The 20951-nt window shown below is 44.6% G+C and overlaps 1 protein-coding gene and 1 non-coding gene across 2 annotated transcripts in view; both read left to right on the plus strand.

The window, feature by feature from the left end:
* LOC126473281 (proton channel OtopLc-like) overlaps positions 1 to 20951 on the plus strand; it is a 129138-nt gene that overhangs the window by 102350 nt on the left and 5837 nt on the right. The window lies entirely within an intron of this gene.
* On the plus strand, positions 3431 to 3505 carry Trnas-cga (transfer RNA serine (anticodon CGA)). Its single transcript has one exon. It is a non-coding gene; the product is annotated as a tRNA-Ser (tRNA).

Raw genomic sequence — 20951 nt, forward strand, 5'->3', positions numbered from 1 at the left:
CTGTGCTGAATTACCTGCACGTTACAAGGATGTCAGTGACAAATTTTTGTGGAACATCGTCTCAAGCGATCAAACACTTTATCACTTCGAACTGGAAACAAAACGACAATCCATGGAGTGGTGCCACACAAACTCTCCTCCGAAAAAAAGGTTCAAAGCCGCACCCTTAGCCGGTAAAGTCATGGCGACGGTCTTCTGGAACTCTGGAGGGGTCCTTCTGTTTGATGTCCTCCATCACAGTGCAATGACCAACTCTGAAGTGTGTTGTACTACCATCAATAAATTGAAGATTCGACTTCAGCATGTTTGTCGCCATGAAAATGGAAATGAACTTCTTCTTCATGACAACGCAAGGCCTCACACGAGCCTACTTAGCCGAGAGGACCTATTAAAACTTCATTGGACTCTTCTTCCTCATCCACCCTACAGTCCGCATTTGCACCTTCTTACTTCCATCTGTTTGGCCCAATGAAAGATGCAGTCCGCAGGATACTGTACGTGGATGATGAGGAAGTTATTGACACAATAAGGTGGCGTAAGGCTGCAGCATTGAACGGTAATAATATTCAAAATAGGGTTTTGTAGCCAAAGGAGTGGGAAATACCAGCTCTGTTTTTTAAATAAGGTTCGTTGAACATAAGTACACAAGGAAAGGATATTTCAAACAAGTAAATTTATTTTCAGAAAGTACATACTTCATGCTGTTTTTCGACATAGTTGCCAAGTGTGTTGAAGGACTTATATACCTCTCAACTAATTTTAAAATGCCCTCTTCATAAAGATCTTTCGTCTGCTCCAATAACCAAGAGTTCACTGCCGTTTTCACGTCGTCATCGTCATTGTAACGGTTGTCACTGAGGTGTTATTTGAGGTAAAGGAACAGATGGTAATCGCTCGGCGCAAGATCAGGACTGTAGGGTGGGTGGTCTAAAACTTCCCAGACAAACCTGTCCAATAAATCGCGGGTCTGACCTGCAGTGTGAGGGCTTGCATTGTCATGGAGAAGGACAATTCTCTTTTTTGAATCGCTCTGCGTAGCTGTCTCAGGGTTTGGCAGTATGCTTCTGCATTGATAGTGGTTCCTCGTTGCATGAAGTCGACCAACAAAACACCATGCCTATCCCAAAACACCGACGCCATTACTTTGAGCTGGGACAGAGTCTGTTTGGCCTTCACCTTTACAGGCGAGTGTGTGTATATCGATTCCATGCTCTGTTGCTTCGATTCGGGAGTGATATGCGATACCCATGTTTCGTCTCTAGTTACGATCTGACTCAAAAAGTTCAAACGTTCAAATATGTGTGAAATCATATGGGACTTAACTGCTAAGGTCATCAGTCCTTAAGCTTACACACTACTTAACCTAAATTATCCTAAGGACAAACACACACACCCATGCCCGAGGGAGGACTCGAACCTCCGCCGGGACCAGCCGCACAGTCCATGACTCAAGAAGCCGTCACCTTCTTCGTGATAACGAGTCAGGAACTTCAAATCTATGGTTTTTGTGGGAATTTCGGGACCCAACGGGAGCACAGTTTCCTAAACTTTAGGTGTTCAGAAACAATGTTGTAAAGCACTGATCTCGACACGTCAGGAAATTCGTTTGAAAGACCTGTTATTGTGAAGCGCCTGTTCTCACGAATCCGCGCTCCAACAGAAGCCACCAAATCGTCTGTAATCAAAGAAGGGTGACCAGAGCGGACCTCATCATGGACGTTGTCACTGCCATCTTTGAATTCTCGTACCCACTCATGCACATTGCTTTCACCCAGAACAGTGTCACCGAACACTTCGTAAATCTGCCGATGAATTTCTGCAGCAGACAGGTTCCTTGTGGCAAAAACCGTATCACTAGTGAACCTCAAACGCGGCGGGCGAGTTGATAGACTTAAACATTTTGAAAGCACAGAACAGAACCGTACCGGTTACCTACACAGCTGAAACTGAGCACAGTTTTCCCGAGGCATGGCAGTACACGACGCGTGCGCTCGTTGCGGTATGCGCGCGAACTACTAGTGTCTACAACATAACGGACATTACTTAAAAAACACGCCTCGTAATTGGAATATTAGAATCCGGAATGAAACCAACCTGCTTTCAGAAAAAATATTGGCTTAATTATTGAAAACCCCTCGTAACTTCGTACATGTGCACACTGTCGGTGGGCATGTCAACTGTTAAACTTACATACCAGACAATGTTATGTTTTTCTTGTTTAGTCTAGTTGTCGGTCCTGGTGGGGTATGTAAGAGATGTGAATGATGTCAGATGTTGAGTGACATTGTGTAGGACACGATTATGCGGGATATTCGTGCGAGACCATGTTATCAGCACCTGAAACAATGAAAAGAGGGGCCTTATCGCGGCCTCCTTTTGGCCGGCTGGCCGAATAGTGCTATATCTATATTTGTCCGATTTTGATCTGCACGGGGATGTGAGGGCAGGCATACTCGTTAAGGTTCCAGTAGACTCTGTTTCATCACCACGAGAAAAGGATCGCATGTTGTACAGCGCGCCCATCATAATCCCTTCCAACCTGTAGCCGACATCCGAGAACAGGTAATGGACTCCCCATTAGATTCTAAGCCATCACACACCATTGGTCGGAAACTAGGAGTAGCTGGAATAGACAGTTAACCGTCGCTACATAGACTGTCGTTAACACCACAACAAAATCGACTGCGTTTATCGTGATACCGTGACCGGGAGAAACGATGATCGATGGCGTTCCGTTGTGTTCAGCAGTGACTTGCATTTCTGCTCTACCCTAATAACAATAGTCAGTAGTATGCCAGTGATCTCGAGAGAGGTCCCGTTATTCCACTGTTTTGGATAAGCACAGCTGTGTTTCCTCTGGAGCCGTGCTGCAGGGGACCGTAGGATATCACTTTAGACTGGTATACTGACTTAGGAAACTCTGACGGCACAACGGTATGTCCCAGACATCATGCATCACTATATGTTACCTCTCATGCGCCAGTATCGGTGTCATTTTCAACAGGGTAGTATTTACAAGAATGAGATTTTCACTCTGCAGTGGAGTGTGCGCTGATATGAAACTTCCTGACAGATTAAAACTGTGTGACGGACCGAGACTCGAACTCGGGACCTTTGCCTTTCGCGGGTAAGTGCTCTACAAACTGAGCTACCCAAGCACGACTCATGTCCTCACAGCTTCACTTCTGCCAGTATCTCGTCTCCTACCTACCAGTTTTAATCTGCAAGGAAGTTTCATATCAGCGCACACTCCGCAGCAGAGTGAAAATCTCATTCTGGAAACATCCCCCAGGCTGTGGCTAAGCCATGTCTCCGCAGTATCCTTTCTTTCAGGAGTGCTAGTTCTGCAGGGTTCGCAGGAGAGCTTCTGTAAAGTTGGAAAGTAGGAGACGAGATACTGGCAGAAGTGAAGCTGTGAGGACGGGGCGTGTGCTTGGATAGCTCAGTTGGTAGAGCACTTGCCCGCGAAAGGCAAAGGTCCCGAGTTCGAGTCTCGGTCCGGCACACAGTTTTAATCTGCCAGGAAGTTTCAGGGTAGTATTTGTCGAAAGATGCTACTTCATGCACTGTCTGCATGATGTTGAAGTATTCCCGTGGCCAGAAAGATCCCCAGATCTGTCTCTGATTGGCCGTCCGGTATGTCCAAGCGGTTCTAGACGCTACAGTCTGGAACCGCGCAACCGCTACGGTCGAAGGTTTGAATCCTGCCTCGGTCTTGGATGTGTGTGATGTCCTTAGGTTTAAGTAGTTCCAAGTTCTAGGGTACTGATGATCTCAGATGTTAAATTCCATAGTGCTCAGAGCGATTTGAACCATTTTTTTGTCTCTGATACAGCATCTGTGATACGAGTTGCGATGTCACCTCTGTCCTAATGCCACTATCCAGATATCAAGGATCAGTTACAACAGTTCTTGGCCAGCTTACCTCAGGTGTTGGCACAACCCAACAGAATCAGTGCATGTGCACAGACCAGAGGACGTGCGCCGTCACAATGATTAGTGGGCTCTTACTGCCAAGTCCTTTGTCCATTTTACTCAAGCTTTTAACCACTGAAGTAACTTCGCATACCCCCTCAACCCCTGTAGAGTCATTTGGTTTCGACCTCCCCTTCTGAATGCTTCACGGTTTTTGTCAGGTCGTGTACGTACGTTGTTGTTGTTGTTGTGGTCTTCAGTCCTGAAACTGGTTTGATGCAGCTCTCCATGCTACTCAATCCTGTGCAAGCTTTTTCATCTCCAAGTACCTACTGCAACCTACATCCTTCTGAATCTGCTTAGTGTATTCATCTCTTGGTCTCCCTCTACGATTTTTACCCTCCACGCTGCCCTCCAATACTAAATTGGTGATCCCTTGATGCCTCAGAACATGTCCTACCAACCGATCCCTTCTTCTGGTCAAGTTGCGCCACAAACTTCTCTTCTCCCCAGTCCTATTCAATACTTCCTCATTAGTTATGTGATCTACCCATCTAATCTTCAGCATTCCTCTGTAGCACCACATTTCGAAAGCTTCTATTCTCTTCTTGTCCAAACTATTTATCGTCCATGTTTCACTTCCATACATGGCTACACTCCATACAAATACTTTCAAAAATGACTTCCTGACACTTAAATCAATACTGGATGTTAACAAATTTCTCTTCTTCAGAAACGCTTTCCTTGCCATTGCCAGCCTACATTTTATATCCTCTCTACTTCGACCATCATCAGTTATTTTGCTCCCCAAATAGCAAAACTCCTTTACTGCCTTAAGTGCCTCATTTCCTAATCTAATTCCCTCAGCATCACCCGACTTAATTAGACTACATTCCATTATCCTTGTTTTGCTTTTGTTGATGTTCATCTTATATCCTCCTTTGAAGACAATGTCCATTCCATTCAACTGCTCTTCCAAGTCCTTTGCTGTCTCTGACAGAATTACAATGTCATCGGCGAACCTCAAAGTTTTTATTTCTTCTCCATGAATTTTAATACCTACTCCGAATTTTTCTTTTGTTTCCTTTACTGCTTGCTCAATATACAGATTGAACAACATCGGGGAGAGGCTACAACCCTGTCTTCCTCCCTTCCCAATCACTGCTTCCCTTTCATGTCCCTCGACTCTTATAACTGCCATTTGGTTTCTGTACAAATAGTAAATAGCCTTTCGCTCCCTGTATTTTACCCCTGCCACCTCCATAATTTGAAAGAGAGTATTCCAGTTAACGTTGTCAAAAGCTTTCTCTAAGTCTACAAATGCTAGAAACGTAGGTTTGCCTTTCCTTAATCTTTCTTCTAAGATAAGTCGTAAGGTCAGTATTGCCTCACGTGTTCCAGTGTTTCTCCGGAATCCAAACTGATCTTCCCCGAGGTTGGCTTCTACTAGTTTTTCCATTCGTCTGTAAAGAATTCGTGTTAGTATTTTGCAGCTGTGACTTATTAAGTTGATAGTTCGGTAATTTTCACATCTGTCAACACCTGCTTTCTTTGGGATTGAAATTATTATATTCTTCTTGAAGTCTGAGGGTATTTCGCCTGTCTCATACATCTTCCTCACCAGATGGTAGAGTTTTGTCAGGACTGGCTCTCCCACGGCCGTCAGTAGTTCCAATGGAATATTGTCTACTCCGGGGGCTTTGTTTCGCCTCAAGTCTTTCAGTGCTCTGTCAAACTCTTCACGCAGTATCATATCTCCCATTTCATCTTCACCTACATCCTCTTCCATTTCCATAATATTGTCCTCAAGTACATCGCCCTTGTATAGACCCTCTATATACTCCTTCCACCTTTCTGCTTTCCCTTCTTTGCTTAGAACTGGGTTTCCATCTGAGCTCTTGATATTCATACAAGTCGTTCTCTTATCTCCAAAGGTCTCTCTAATTTTCCTGTAGGCGGTATCTATCTTACCCCTAGTGAGATAGGCCTCTACATCCTTACATTTGTCCTCTAGCCATCCTTGCTTAGCCATTTTGCACTTCCTGTCGATCTCATTTTTGAGACGTTTGTATTCCTTTTTGCCTGTTTCACTTACGTACGTAGTACGTAGTAGGAAGCAATATGCTGGGTGAACATTAATAAAATCGACAAACTGCTGGGACGCATCCTGACTGGGATTGGAGGGGAAAAGGTCCTCTGAACTGTGTCCGGAAATGCATCGTTTCCACAGTAGATGGTGCTGACGAATGAAAGTTACTCCGACCACGTGCCGTATTTTCCCAGCGTGTTGCAGGCTGTGTCATTGACGCAGCTACTGTAAGCAGCAGAATGGTCCGGTATTCATGTCGAGATGATGTTTGTATACTGTCAAGCAGATGGAAACACTCAAGAGGCAGCACAACTATACGAAAACAAGTACCCCCATAGACACCAACAACATCACACAACATTTCAAGCCCTGTTTGGGAGCTTGTGTGATTGACAAAAAAAATGGCTCTGAGCACTATGGGACTTAACATCTGAGGTCATCAGTCCCCTAGAACTTAGAACTACTTAAACGTAACTAACCTAAGGGCATCACACACATCCACGCCCGAGGCATGATACGAACCTGCGACCGTAGTGTTCTACATCTACATCTACATCTACATCTATACTCCGCGAGCCACCTTACGGTGTGTGGCGGAGGGTACTTATTGTACCACTATCTGATCCCCCCTTCCCTGTTCCATTCACGAATTGTGCGTGGGAAGAACGACTGCTTGTAAGTCTCCGTATTTGCTCTAATTTCTCGGATCTTTTCGTTGTGATCATTACGCGAGATATATGTGGGCGGTAGTAATATGTTGCCCATCTCTTCCCGGAATGTGCTCTCTCGTAATTTCGATAATAAACCTCTCCGTATTGCGTAACGCCTTTCTTGAAGTGTCCGCCACTGGAGCTTGTTCAGCATCTCCGTAACGCTCTCGCGCTGACTAAATGTCCCCATGACGAATCGCGCTGCTTTTCGCTGGATCATGTCTATCTCTTCTATTAATCCAACCTGGTAAGGGTCCCATACTGATGAGCAATACTCAAGAATCGGACGAACAAGCGTTTTGTAAGCTACTTCTTTCGTCGATGAGTCACATTTTCTTAGAATTCTTCCTATGAATCTCAACCTGGCGCCTGCTTTTCCCACTATTTGTTTTATGTGATCATTCCACTTCAGATCGCTCCGGATAGTAACTCCCAAGTATTTTACGGTCGTTACCGCTTCCAATGATTTACCACCTATGGCATAATCGTACTGGAATGGATTTCTGCCCCTATGTATGCGCATTATATTACATTTGTCTACGTTTAGGGAAAGCTGCCAGCTGTCGCACCATGCATTAATCCTCTGCAGGTCCTCCTGGAGTACGTACGAGTCTTCTGATGTTGCTACTTTCTTGTAGACAACCGTGTCATCTGCAAATAGCCTCACGGAGCTACCGATGTTGTCAACTAAGTCATTTATGTATATTGTAAACAATAAAGGTCCTATCACGCTTCCCTGCGGTACTCCCGAAATTACCTCTACATCTGCAGATTTTGAACCGTTAAGAATGACATGTTGTGTTCTTTCTTCTAGGAAATCCTGAATCCAATCACAAACCTGGTCCGATATTCCGTAAGCTCGTATTTTTTTCACTAAACGTAAGTGCGGAACCGTATCAAATGCCTTCCTGAAGTCCAGGAATACGGCATCAATCTGCTCGCCAGTGTCTACGGCACTGTGAATTTCTTGGGCAAATAGGGCGAGCTGAGTTTCACATGATCTCTGTTTGCGGAATCCATGTTGGTTATGATGAAGGAGATTTGTATTATCTAAGAACGTCATAATACGAGAACACAAAACATGTTCCATTATTCTACAACAGATTGACGTAAGCGAAATAGGCCTATAATTATTCGCATCTGATTTATGACCCTTCTTGAAAATGGGAACGACCTGCGCTTTCTTCCAGTCGCTAGGTACTTTACGTTCTTCCAGCGATCTACGATAAATTGCTGATAGAAAGGGGGCAAGTTCTTTAGCATAATCACTGTAGAATCTTAAGGGTATCTCGTCTGGTCCGGATGCTTTTCCGCTACTAAGTGATAGCAGTTGTTTTTCAATTCCGATATCGTTTATTTCAATATTTTCCATTTTGGCGTCCGTGCGACGGCTGAAGTCAGGGACCGTGTTACGATTTTCCGCAGTGAAACAGTTTCGGAACACTGAATTCAGTATTTCTGCCTTTCTTCGGTCGTCCTCTGTTTCGGTGCCATCGTGGTCAACGAGTGACTGAATAGGGGATTTAGATCCGCTTACCGATTTTACATATGACCAAAACTTTTTAGGGTTCTTGTTTAGATTGTTTGCCAATGTTTTATGTTCGAATTCGTTGAATGCTTCTCTCATTGCTCTCTTTACGCTCTTTTTCGCTTCGTTCAGCTTTTCCTTATCAGCTATGATTCGACTACTCTTATACCTATGATGAAGCTTTCTTTGTTTCCGTAGTACCTTTCGTACATGATTGTTATACCACGGTGGATCTTTCCCCTCGCTTTGGACCTTAGTCGGTACGAACTTATCTAAGGCGTACTGGACGATGTTTCTGAATTTTTTCCATTTTTGTTCCACATCCTCTTCCTCAGAAATGAACGTTTGATGGTGGTCACTCAGATATTCTGCGATTTGTGCCCTATCACTCTTGTTAAGCAAATATATTTTCCTTCCTTTCTTGGCATTTCTTATTACACTTGTAGTCATTGATGCAACCACTGACTTATGATCACTGATACCCTCTTCTACATTCACGGAGTCGAAAAGTTCCGGTCTATTTGTTGCTATGAGGTCTAAAACGTTAGCTTCACGAGTTGGTTCTCTAACTATCTGCTCGAAGTAATTCTCGGACAAGGCAGTCAGGATAATGTCACATGAGTCTCTGTCCCTGGCTCCAGTTCTGATTGTGTGACTATCCCATTCTATACCTGGTAGATTGAAGTCTCCCCCTATTACAATCGTATGATCACGAAACTTCTTCACGACGTTCTGCAGGTTCTCTCTGAGGCGCTCAACTACTACGGTTGCTGATGCAGGTGGTCTATAGAAGCATCCGACTATCATATCTGACCCACCTTTGATACTTAACTTAACCCAGATTATTTCACATTCGCATTCGCTAATAACTTCACTGGATATTATTGAATTCTTTACTGCTATAAATACTCCTCCACCATTGGCGTTTATCCTATCCTTGCGGTATATATTCCATTCTGTGTCTAGGATTTCGTTACTGTTCACTTCCGGTTTTAACCAACTTTCCGTTCCTAATACTATATGCGCACTATTTCCTTCAATAAGAGATACTAATTCAGGAACCTTGCCCTGGATACTCCTGCAGTTTACCAATATTACGTTAACTTTTCCTGTTTTTGGTCTCTGAGGACGGACGTTCTTTATCAACGATGATAATGTCCTCTCTGGTAAGCCGTCAGGTATTTTATCGTTTCGCCCAAGGGGGGGTCCCTCTAACCTAAAAAACCCCCGTGTGCACGCCACACGTACTCTGCTACCCTAGTAGCTGCTTCCGGTGTGTAGTGCACGCCTGACCTGTCTAGGGGGGCCCTACAGTTCTCCACCCAATAACGGAGGTCGATGAATTTGCAACCATTATAGTCGCAGAGTCGTCTGAGCCTCTGGTTTAGACCCTCCACACGGCTCCAAACCAGAGGACCGCGATCGACTCTGGGTACTATGCTGCAGATATTAAGCTCAGCTTGCACTCCGCGTGCGATGCTGGTTGTCTTCACCAAATCAGCCAGCCGCCGGAAGGAACCAAGGATGGCCTCAGAACCCAAGCGGCAGGCGTCATTCGTTCCGACATGTGCTACTATTTGCAGCCGGTCACACCCAGTGCGTTCAATAGCTGCCGGAAGGGCCTCCTCCACATTACGGACGAGACCCCCCGGCAAGCACACCGAGTGCACACTGGCATTCTTCCCCGACCTACCCGCTATTTTCCTGAGGGGCTCCATAACCCGCCTAACGTTGGAGCTCCCTATAACTAATAGGCCCGCCCTCTGTGACTGTCGGGACCTTGCCGGAGAATCGGCCACTGGCCCAACAGGCGAGGCACCCTGTGGTGGCTCGGAAACGATGTCATCACCACTAGGAAGCACCCCGTACCTGTTGGAAAGGGGTAAGGCAGCTGCCACGCGGCCAGATCCCACCTTCGCCTTTCGGCCAGGCACGCGCGAGCCCACCACTGTCCGCCATTCACCCTGGAGTGGTGGCTGACCGGTAAGATGCTCACTGCCGGAAGACGCAGCGACATCAGGGGTTCCATGTGATTCCAAGGCCACCGAAGTAGGCATAGGTCTCACCACAGTTGCCCCAACGCCACTACGAGCCGACGCCTGCGCCTCGAGCTCGATGAGCCTAACAGACAAAGCCTCCACCTGCCCCCGAAGAGTGGCCAATTCTCCTTGCGTCCGCTCACAACAACCACAGTCCCTACACATGACTATGTTTACCCTACTCTATACGGTGACAAATTCCCAAGATAATCTTCTGATGAGCTACTCTGATAATCAAGAAACACTCACTGAAATACGAGACGCGAAAACTACGCTAGGTTTTCCCAGAAAAACTATTTAAAAGCTAAGCGCAGCAAATAAGTACAAAAACGCTTTATACAAACAGTACTCGCTGCTGCTGGTGCTCTCGCTCTGGCTGTCACAAGACAACTGCTGATTCAAGTGACTAGTGGCTAACGGCCGCGAAACAAACAAAAGACGGTTTTAGGGCGCTTTCTGTTCTAAACGATCAAGAAAACACTAAGAAATCTAACACGAAAACTACGTAAAGTTTTATCAAGAACTGTTAGTTACTATGCAGAGCAGATAAACACAAATAGAATCCCTTCCTTAGTGGAAGGTCGTAAACAAAATGCAAAATAAACGCTATATACAAACAGTACTCGCTGCTGCTGGTGCTCTCGCTCTGGCTGTCACAAGACAACTGCTGATTCAAGTGACTAGTGGCTAACGGCCGCGAAACAAACAAAAGACGGTTTTAGGGCGCTTTCTGTTCTAAACGATCAAGAAAACACTAAGAAATCTAACACGAAAACTACGTAAAGTTTTATCAAGAACTGTTAGTTACTATGCAGAGCAGATAAACACAAATAGAATCCCTTCCTTAGTGGAAGGTCGTAAACAAAATGCAAAATAAACGCTTTATACAAACAGTACTCGCTGCTGCTGGTGCTCTCGCTCTGGCTGTCACAAGACAACTGCTGATTCAAGTGACTAGTGGCTAACGGCCGCGAAACAAACAAAAGACGGTTTTAGGGCGCTTTCTGTTCTAAACGATCAAGAAAACACTAAGAAATCTAACACGAAAACTACGTAAAGTTTTATCAAGAACTGTTAGTTACTATGCAGAGCAGATAAACACAAATAGAATCCCTTCCTTAGTGGAAGGTCGTAAACAAAATGCAAAATAAACGCTTTATACAAACAGTACTCGCTGCTGCTGGTGCTCTCGCTCTGGCTGTCACAAGACAACTGCTGATTCAAGTGACTAGTGGCTAACGGCCGCGAAACAAACAAAAGACGGTTTTAGGGCGCTTTCTGTTCTAAACGATCAAGAAAACACTAAGAAATCTAACACGAAAACTACGTAAAGTTTTATCAAGAACTGTTAGTTACTATGCAGAGCAGATAAACACAAATAGAATCCCTTCCTTAGTGGAAGGTCGTAAACAAAATGCAAAATAAACGCTTTATACAAACAGTACTCGCTGCTGCTGGTGCTCTCGCTCTGGCTGTCACAAGACAACTGCTGATTCAAGTGACTAGTGGCTAACGGCCGCGAAACAAACAAAAGACGGTTTTAGGGCGCTTTCTGTTCTAAACGATCAAGAAAACACTAAGAAATCTAACACGAAAACTACGTAAAGTTTTATCAAGAACTGTTAGTTACTATGCAGAGCAGATAAACACAAATAGAATCCCTTCCTTAGTGGAAGGTCGTAAACAAAATGCAAAATAAACGCTTTATACAAACAGTACTCGCTGCTGCTGGTGCTCTCGCTCTGGCTGTCACAAGACAACTGCTGATTCAAGTGACTAGTGGCTAACGGCCGCGAAACAAACAAAAGACGGTTTTAGGGCGCTTTCTGTTCTAAACGATCAAGAAAACACTAAGAAATCTAACACGAAAACTACGTAAAGTTTTATCAAGAACTGTTAGTTACTATGCAGAGCAGATAAACACAAATAGAATCCCTTCCTTAGTGGAAGGTCGTAAACAAAATGCAAAATAAACGCTTTATACAAACAGTACTCGCTGCTGCTGGTGCTCTCGCTCTGGCTGTCACAAGACAACTCCTGCGGTTCCAGACTGAAGCGCCCAGAACCGCTCGGCCACAACGGCCGGCTTGTGATTGACAGATGCAGCGGTAACTGCCGAGTCGTAATGCGTCTGTCCTCGCAAATGACATCCACTCGCTGCAGCATGTCAGGTCTGACAGCTGTGGATGGCCTCCCGACCGCTATAAATCGCGGAGCTCCGCCGAACCGCCTTCTCATGACCTCACCCTCCGTGCCCAGTGACTAACTGTACTTCTGTCGACAGCAGATGCTCCATAGACTTTGCACAAGCGTTGGTCAATATTCCCCACAGTTTCTTTCTCTGCAGTGTAGTTCAATGACTGCACTTTGCTTGTACCGTACATCACCCACAAACGCCATTTTGAAACGATCCTGCAGCTACGCTATCTTTCGGAAGTTTCCACACTCCTAAACATCCCTAGGTCCATTGTTTCCGATGTGATAGTGAAGTGGAAGCGTGCAGGGCACGTACAGCACAAAAGCGTACAGCCCGACCTCGTCTGTTGACTGACAGAGACCGACGACCGCTGAAGAGGGTCGAAGTGTGTAATATGCAGACATCTACCCAGACAATCACACAGGAATTCCAAACTACATCAGGATCTACTGCAAGTACTGTGGCCGTTAGGCGGGAGATGAGAAAACTTGGATTTCATGGTCGAGCGGCTGCTCATAAGCCACACATCACGCCGGTAAATGCCAAACGATGCCTCGCTTGTTGTACAGAGCGTAAACATTGGGCGATTCAAGAGTGGAAAAACGTTGTGTGGGGTAACGAATCACGGTACACAATGTGGCGATCCGGTGGAAGGGTGTGGTTATGGCGAATGCCCGGTGAATGTCATCTGCCGGCGTGTCTGGTGCCAATAGCAAAATTCGGAGGCGGTGGCGTTATGGTGTGGTCATGTTTTTCATTGAGGGGGCTTGGACCCTTGTTGTTTTGCGTGGCACTATCACAGCACAGACGTACATTCATGTTTGAAGCACCTTCCTGCTTCACACTGCTGAAGAGCAAATCGGCGACGACGATTGCATCGTTCAACACAATCGAGCACCTGTTCATAATTTACAGCCTGTGGCGGAGTGGTTCACAATAACATGTGATGGACTGGCCTATACAGGGTCCTGACCTGGATCTTATAGAACACATGTGGGATGTTTTGGAACGCAGACTTCGTGCCAGGCCTCACCGACCGACATCGATACCTCTCTTCAATGCAGCACTCCGTGAAGAATTGGCTGCCATTCCCCAAGAAACCTTCCAGCACGTCATCGAACGTATGCGCGCGAGAGTGGAAGCTGTCATCAAGGCTAAGGGTGGGTCAACACCATGCTGAATTCCAGCATTACCGATGGAGGGCGACATGAATTTGTAAGTCATTTTCAGCCAGGCGTCCGGATACTTTTGATCACTTAGTGTATTAGCCTCTGCAGAATATACTCGTGGACAAAAGTCTCTCGTGTCGAGCTTTGTTCCTACTCGTCCTCACCTCCCCTTCTCGTCCCCTTCGATTCCTCGCCGTGAGCTTGCCGATTCCTCACAGCAGATTCGTGACCGCAAACCAGCTCGCACGAGCAGATGGGAATACAGGTCTGCTTTAACGTACCGCCTACGTCGAGATCATTAAACACGGAATATCAGATTAGTCGGAAAAGTATAGGGAAACTTCCTCTTTACGAAAACTACAAGAGGCATAAATAATTTGGAAGGCTGGGGACTATAACTCCGCTGCTAACGGATTAAGCGTTAGCGATTACGCCGCCCCCCCCCCCCCCCCCGTTCGGCAAACTTTAGAAATATTTCTTTCTAAGTGAAACAGTCGTTTTGTTGTATTTCTCAGGCAGACCACAGTTCACATGTATGATATCAATAAAACTGATCACTTGCTTTACCTGCTTCATCAAATACTGAACAAGCAAATAAGAAAGGAAACTTATAGGTAATTACTGCATGGTGAAAGAGCTAGTTAAATATTTGACCATATTTAAACATTCCTGCCCTGAAGAAATAAAGATATAGGAGTAGAAGGAAATGGTTTGACTGTGCAGCCAAAAAACTGTCAATGCAGTAAGAGTGAGACAACTTCAAACTAATTTTTCCTCTCCTATCAACAGCAGTAACATCTTGAACTTAGTAAACTATTGTACTATGTATCTGTGTCAGTAACAAGTTTTTTATTTGGCAGTCTCGGATCGCAAATAATACAGAAACTTGGCGATAAAAACTTGCTAAAAACCGAAAGCTTTTATCACGGTGACACAGCTGCGTAATGTCTACTATTGTGTCTGAATATAGCACAGAAACATTGAGTGCTCCGAGTACGTGACTCGAGATAGCACTAACAGGCTGTAATGTTGTTAACCGCATACTTCGAGTTCATAGCAACGCGTAGTTTTGCCAAATCCCAATATTGTCCGATCGTAATTAATGCCAACGGCGGCAAGATTGGAAATGAAGCAAACACCGCCACTGCAAACACCTCGGCAATAACTCGGCAGCCATTCCCACTTGGCGTCGCTACAGAATTCCGTTCACGTATGGAATTTACTCACACGCTTTCCCGCCAAGTGTTCGCGTTCCCGCAATGCAGTAATTGCAATCGACGCCGATTCTCCAAACTGAACTACAATTTGGTAAATTTCGCTTGCTTCCACACCTACTGTACAGTGGCAAAACAAATTCATTTTCACACCTTTCCGTTCTGTAAATTGATTGTTCCCATATTTAATACTTTATGTGAAAACAGCACTATGAAGCTGTTTAACGGCGGTCCATTATGTTTTCCATAATTCGTCTACGATATTACTAGTTAAGTGAAACGAAGTTAAAGTGAAGAAAACAATTTTTTCCTATTGGCCGGTTACGGTCGAGACCATCAAATAGCCAAATTAAAAGAAATTCTTGAGCAACAAAAAATTTCTTTATTGGCATGTTAGGCCAAATGCGTGGTGTGTTAAGGAAGTAACGAGATTGATTTTTTATCGACGAAAGTTTTTATTTTTTTCGGACAACAATATTGTCTTCTTCAAAGTAGTTCCCTTCGGCAGTTATGCACCGGTGGACTCGTCAGTCCCTGTCTTGGCAGCAGCGCTGAAAGGTGTCATCTGGTAGGGCCTTTAACATGTCGGTCACATACTTTTGAACGTTCTGTAGAGTCCCAAAATGACATCTTTTTAAGACATTTTTCAATTTAGGGAAAAGAAAACAGTCACAAGGACTCAGCTAAGGTGAATAGAGGGGCTGTGAAACAAGAGGAATGCCTTTAGAGGTCAAAAATTCAGTGATGGAAGTGGCCGTGTAACATCGAGCGTTGTCATGATGCAGCATCCACATAGGTCGCCCATTTCCTTATTTTTAAACGTGGGCCTGATCTCACAAAAGCACGCACGCGTTCGACGATTTCGACGGTTTTTCAAGCTGAAGATCTCCCTCAGTGAAGTTCATCTCCAAAGTGTTCTCGACCTTCCAAAAATTATTTGTGCCAGCGAAAAGCCTGTGCCCTTGATGAGAAATGTTCCTGACAGGTCTGTTTGAACTTGGTCACACTCGTGGACTCGCCATGTTTCACACAAAAATTGGTGGCATAACGTTGCTCTAAATTCCACTGTTATATTTTCTTAACACGTAGCAAATACACAATTTCACTGGTGGCGCTCTCAAAAATCACGTGATGGCTGTACGAAGTTGAAACTCGTACTGAGCATCTAGAGGGGATGGACACACCAGTCTATGTAAGTAGAGCCATGCAGCGATGCCAGATCGCTCGCTGCGTTGTCAGTCTCGTTACTTACCTCGTACACCTCGTAGTGCCTCTACTATGGTATGAATTCGAAAAGGGAAGATGATAGTATTGAGAGCACTCGGCATCATTGTTTTCGTGCTCATGGTAAAACACACTGGCGGAAATGGAACGTGTTACACCATGAAGCATCAGCCAGATGTTTACAGACTTCGAGAAGATGTTCATCACATAACGGGTATTCAATGATTATGATGTGTTGGTAAATGTGCCAACACCTTGTAGATAGAGGAGGCCGAAATCTAAGGCAGACGGGCGTGAATTCTGGAACAGGATAAGTATTGAATTCTAATAAGAAAAGTATGCAGCTCCTCGAATACTTAACTTTTATTTATCCTTGTTGTGAATACAGCATTCCGGATGAGACATTTGATACGATAACTATCAAACTATCACTTGCTATGTAAGGCTAATGGCGCCTTGCTAGATCGTAGCCATGGACTTAGCTGAAGGCTATTCTAACTGTCTCTCGGCCAATGAGAGAAAGACTTCGTCAGTGTAGTCGCTAGCAAAGTCGTCGTACAACTGGGGCGAGTGCTATTCCGTATCTCGAGACCTGCCTTGTGGTGGCGCTCGGTCTGCGATCACACAGTGGCGACACGCGGGTCCGACATGTACTAAATGGACCGTGGCCGATTTAAGCTACCACCTAGCAAATGTGGTGTCTGGCGGTGACACCACAGATTAAAACAGATAAACTCTTCTTTGCTTTGTGACAGGAAATCAAATGCCCTCAAAATGTCATCCTGAGTATTTCCTTACAATGCCTGAAACGCATACTGTGTCAGTTCACAGATTGATGGCTGGAGCCTGGTATGAAGATAAACATCTTCCCATAGCATCCTAGACATACTGACAAATCAGGGGACTGAGTGGGCCAGTCAAGAATCCGTACATTTCTCAAGGCGTTTTTTGTGTGAACGGTAATGTGGGATCACGCATTACCCTGTTGGAATACGCTCTCTTGTGATTAAAGGTGTGAAAACAGGATTTACCATTCTGGCTATATAGTGGCGTGCGTTCAGCATGCCTTCAACAAGTAACAAACAAGCACTCTTTCCCCAGCCATTGTAGACACAGAAGAACGTCCAGGGTTCTGGATGACTTCACTATTGCTCACAAGCGTAGCATCGGTTGGAGGTCGCTCAAGGAGTCGGAGTACACGAAGAGTTTTTCTGCTGGAATACATCTCATGTTTCCATGGGCGTACGATCGCGTGTTACTCTGCAGGATATCGTGCTCTCCGCACCGTGACTCAAGAAACTGTAGTGGTATGGGTTTCGAGAATCGCTGCTTGTTGTGACTTTTCACCAGGTTGTCTACAGTCACTTTGGTGGCGACCTGACGCCCACAAACAGGAAAGAGACTCACCGCTGAACAGCACAGAATACCACCCAATGTCCCTGTGGTCTCGCTCTACACCATGTAAGTCTCTGCTGTCTGTGACACGATTTCATATGTTTCTGTTTCATAATGCTGATACAATTTAGCCCCCAGCTACTATAACAAATCGTCTACTTGCAATGCTATCAAGCTTTAACCGAGAGAACTAGGTAATGTTTACTTAAGATTCTTTTTCTTTAGCCTTTCGTATTTCAGTACTAAAACTGAAAAGCAGTGTTGCTTGTTTTTATCCATCCTGGGTATTCATCCCACAAGCATCGTCCATACCTGGCAATCATTTCCCCGTCTGGCGCCTTGAGAGGTGGCCGTTGGGCAACAGGCAACACCATATACGTCAGCAATAAATAAATGAGTGAAAAATTAGATGTTATGTTACTTATTCGATTGTAATTTTAAGTCAGGGAACCACTCTGGTGCTTCTGAAAGTAAAGCTATGTATTGGTACATTATTTCACCCTTTCATTTCCCTCAGTTATGTCACTGTCTACACATACGGAATAACATGCTCTATCTGTTCTCTAGGAACGGTTATTGTGCAGTTACTCACCACTGTCATCTCATGAAGAATCCAAACGGTAGAATTTGGATGCAGAATGGTACCTGGCCGTATTTAGTGATCTCGCAGACTAGAATATGTGTATGTGTATGTGGATGGGCAAGTGTGCTCAACTGTGGAGTTATTAGCCGTCTTCCTAAAATAGAGACGAAAGAGGTTAAAACGCCTACTACTTAAAAAAAAATTAAATCCCATGCCCTGACTTCGATTCTCGCTCACATCAATCCTCACATTCACACTATTACTCAAAGTGTGAACGTCGGTAGTTTTATTATTGTACGATTTAAAACTGTTGGAAAACAAGACAATAAGAAACTTAAAATAAGGAAGTGGTAATATGTGACTGACTGATCACTAGAAAAAAAGCTGGATGAGTCAGCTACGCTGTCAACACATTAGAAACTCCTTCCCGATATTACATAGACCAAATCTAACATATCACAGAACCCTGAATCCCTTGATGTCTGATGAAATAGAGGATAGTTCAGCAGGTGTTTTAGCCTTTGCTTTCTTGTCTAAATATAACATAAAGTCAATCATCAGACTGTGTTCTATACAGTGTCTGATCAAAAGTGACCAAACTCCTTGATGTAATACAGAATTGACCATTAGATGTCACGAGAGGCGCAAACCCGTCTATAAATGGAAGCGGTGAGTATTGTGTTGTCAATAGAGAAGTAATAACAGGAGACTAGGTGCGTCAGGAGAGAATAGTGACTTCCTACGTGGACTAGTCATTGGATGTCAACTGAGTAAAAGACACAACAGGGAGATTTCAACCTTTCTAAAGCTTCCCAAGTCGGCTGTTGGTGATGACATTGTGAACTGGAAACGTGAACAAACAACCATAGCTAAGCCAAGACCACTCAGACCTCATGTATTGACGGACAAGTTAGCACAATGACTGTGCATGGAGAGTTATAGAGGATGGGGAACAATGACCAAACAGTTCCTCATAAGCCACAAATCTTTGTAGCCAGTGATAAGTGACACTTGAGGTCGTGTACAAATCAGCGCCACAGAACAGTGGATGACTGGCAAGGAGTGGTTCCAGAGATGAATCACTCTATAGCCTGTGATAATTCGATGGGAGGATTAGCGTGCATGGAGAAAGTTATCTGCCATTACGTGTAGTGCCAACAGCAGTGCATGAAAAAACTGGTGTTGTGGTACTGGAGTGTATTTCGTTGTTAGGACTTGGTCTGCAAATTGTGCTTAACAAAACGCTAAACGCGGAAAAGTTTGAACACATTTTACAGAACTGTGTTGTGTACAGTAGAGGAGCAGCTCAGAGGCTATAATTGTTTGTATCAGCCTATAAGTGCAACTTCTCATAAAGCATCATCTGCGAGGCGATGGTTTGTGGACAATAACTCTCCTGAAATGGACTTGCCTACCCAGTCTCCGGACGTGACCCAGCGGAATATACCTCTGGGATGAGTGAGGACGTCGATTCCGAATTTCTCCCAACATCCAATGACCTTACCTTCTATCATTCCTGCTGTTGAGGAAGAATGGACTGCCATTATTTGACAGATATTCAGATATATCATTGAAAGTGTCCACAGCAGAGTTCACTCAGTCATAAAGGCGAAGAGTCGACATATCTTCTATTAATGACCACTAATAGCTGTCCAATCACATTTAATCGGACAGTGTATGTAGTCGAGAGAAGATGATTGCATCTCGCCTGTGTGACCAGAAGAAGGTACGCCACAGATGATTTGTTGATTTTATTATCTACATTTTAACATGAATTACTTACAGCAACTCTTGTTTGCTTCTACACATGACTCTTTACCTCGCCAAAGAGGTGATAGCATATGAAGGGACCACAAATTGAACCACTAGATTATCAGTACATGCCTCCTTAGGTGCTACATCTGCTAATTAGAGTCTCTGAATTCCCAAGTATTCTAGCATCCAGCAGAGTTCCCCCCATCTTCCCCAGCCATTGAAGGCATAGAAGTACGTCCTAGATTTTCTTAATCTGGGCACAGTTTATGTATATGCTGAAGAGCATTCAAGGAATCGAAGCAGACGAAGAGTTTTGTGGCCTGAATACACCTCATCTTCTTCCGCGCCTCAGGTTCTACTCTATCAATTGATCGCTTCTGTTAGTCACGTTGCGCCATAAATTAAGACAAAATAACCCTCAAGGACTATGTCAGCTAGGGGAACACCTTAATTACAGACGTTGCAAAGGAAATACCAGAGAAGGCATGAAGAAGATTCTACCAATAGGATATTAAATACACATAACTGCCACAGAAGCAACCCAATGACTTTCTGTGGCTGCATGAGTGACACATGGACGTCCACATCATGTAGTCAGTCACTGTGCTGCACACAATGCAGTCACAGTTGGTGAAGTCTGCCAGTCTGCTGGTTGTTGTCTTGTAGAATTCATGTAGAAGATTAATCGCCTTCTATCTGAGCCGAGACGAGGACAACAGTGCCCTCTATATCATCCAGATGGCTTGCCAGGCAGCGCCGCCATAAAATTCATACCGACTTGTGCCCTGCCAATCACAGCACAAATGGTACCAAGCCAATCATGACACATTTCCAAACGTGTAAATAGTTGCACAGAACTATCAGCTGTATTGCACAAAGATACATCAAGTTGCCTCCACAAAGCCATACATAGCTATTGACAGTCTTATTTGAGTCAGGTCACTGCCAACATTAACATGTGTCATCAGGACCTCACTTTCGCCATGGCTACATGATCGCAAAATTACTGCACAGCTTCGAGCAGCTACTGGCTAATGTCATATATATATAATATGTATATATATACAGGGTGGTCCATTGATCGTGACCGGGCCAAATATCTCACGAAATAAGCGTCAAACGAAAAAACTACA

Source organism: Schistocerca serialis, chromosome 4 (assembly GCF_023864345.2).
Source record: "Schistocerca serialis cubense isolate TAMUIC-IGC-003099 chromosome 4, iqSchSeri2.2, whole genome shotgun sequence".
Classification (NCBI taxonomy): Eukaryota; Metazoa; Arthropoda; class Insecta; order Orthoptera; family Acrididae; genus Schistocerca; species Schistocerca serialis.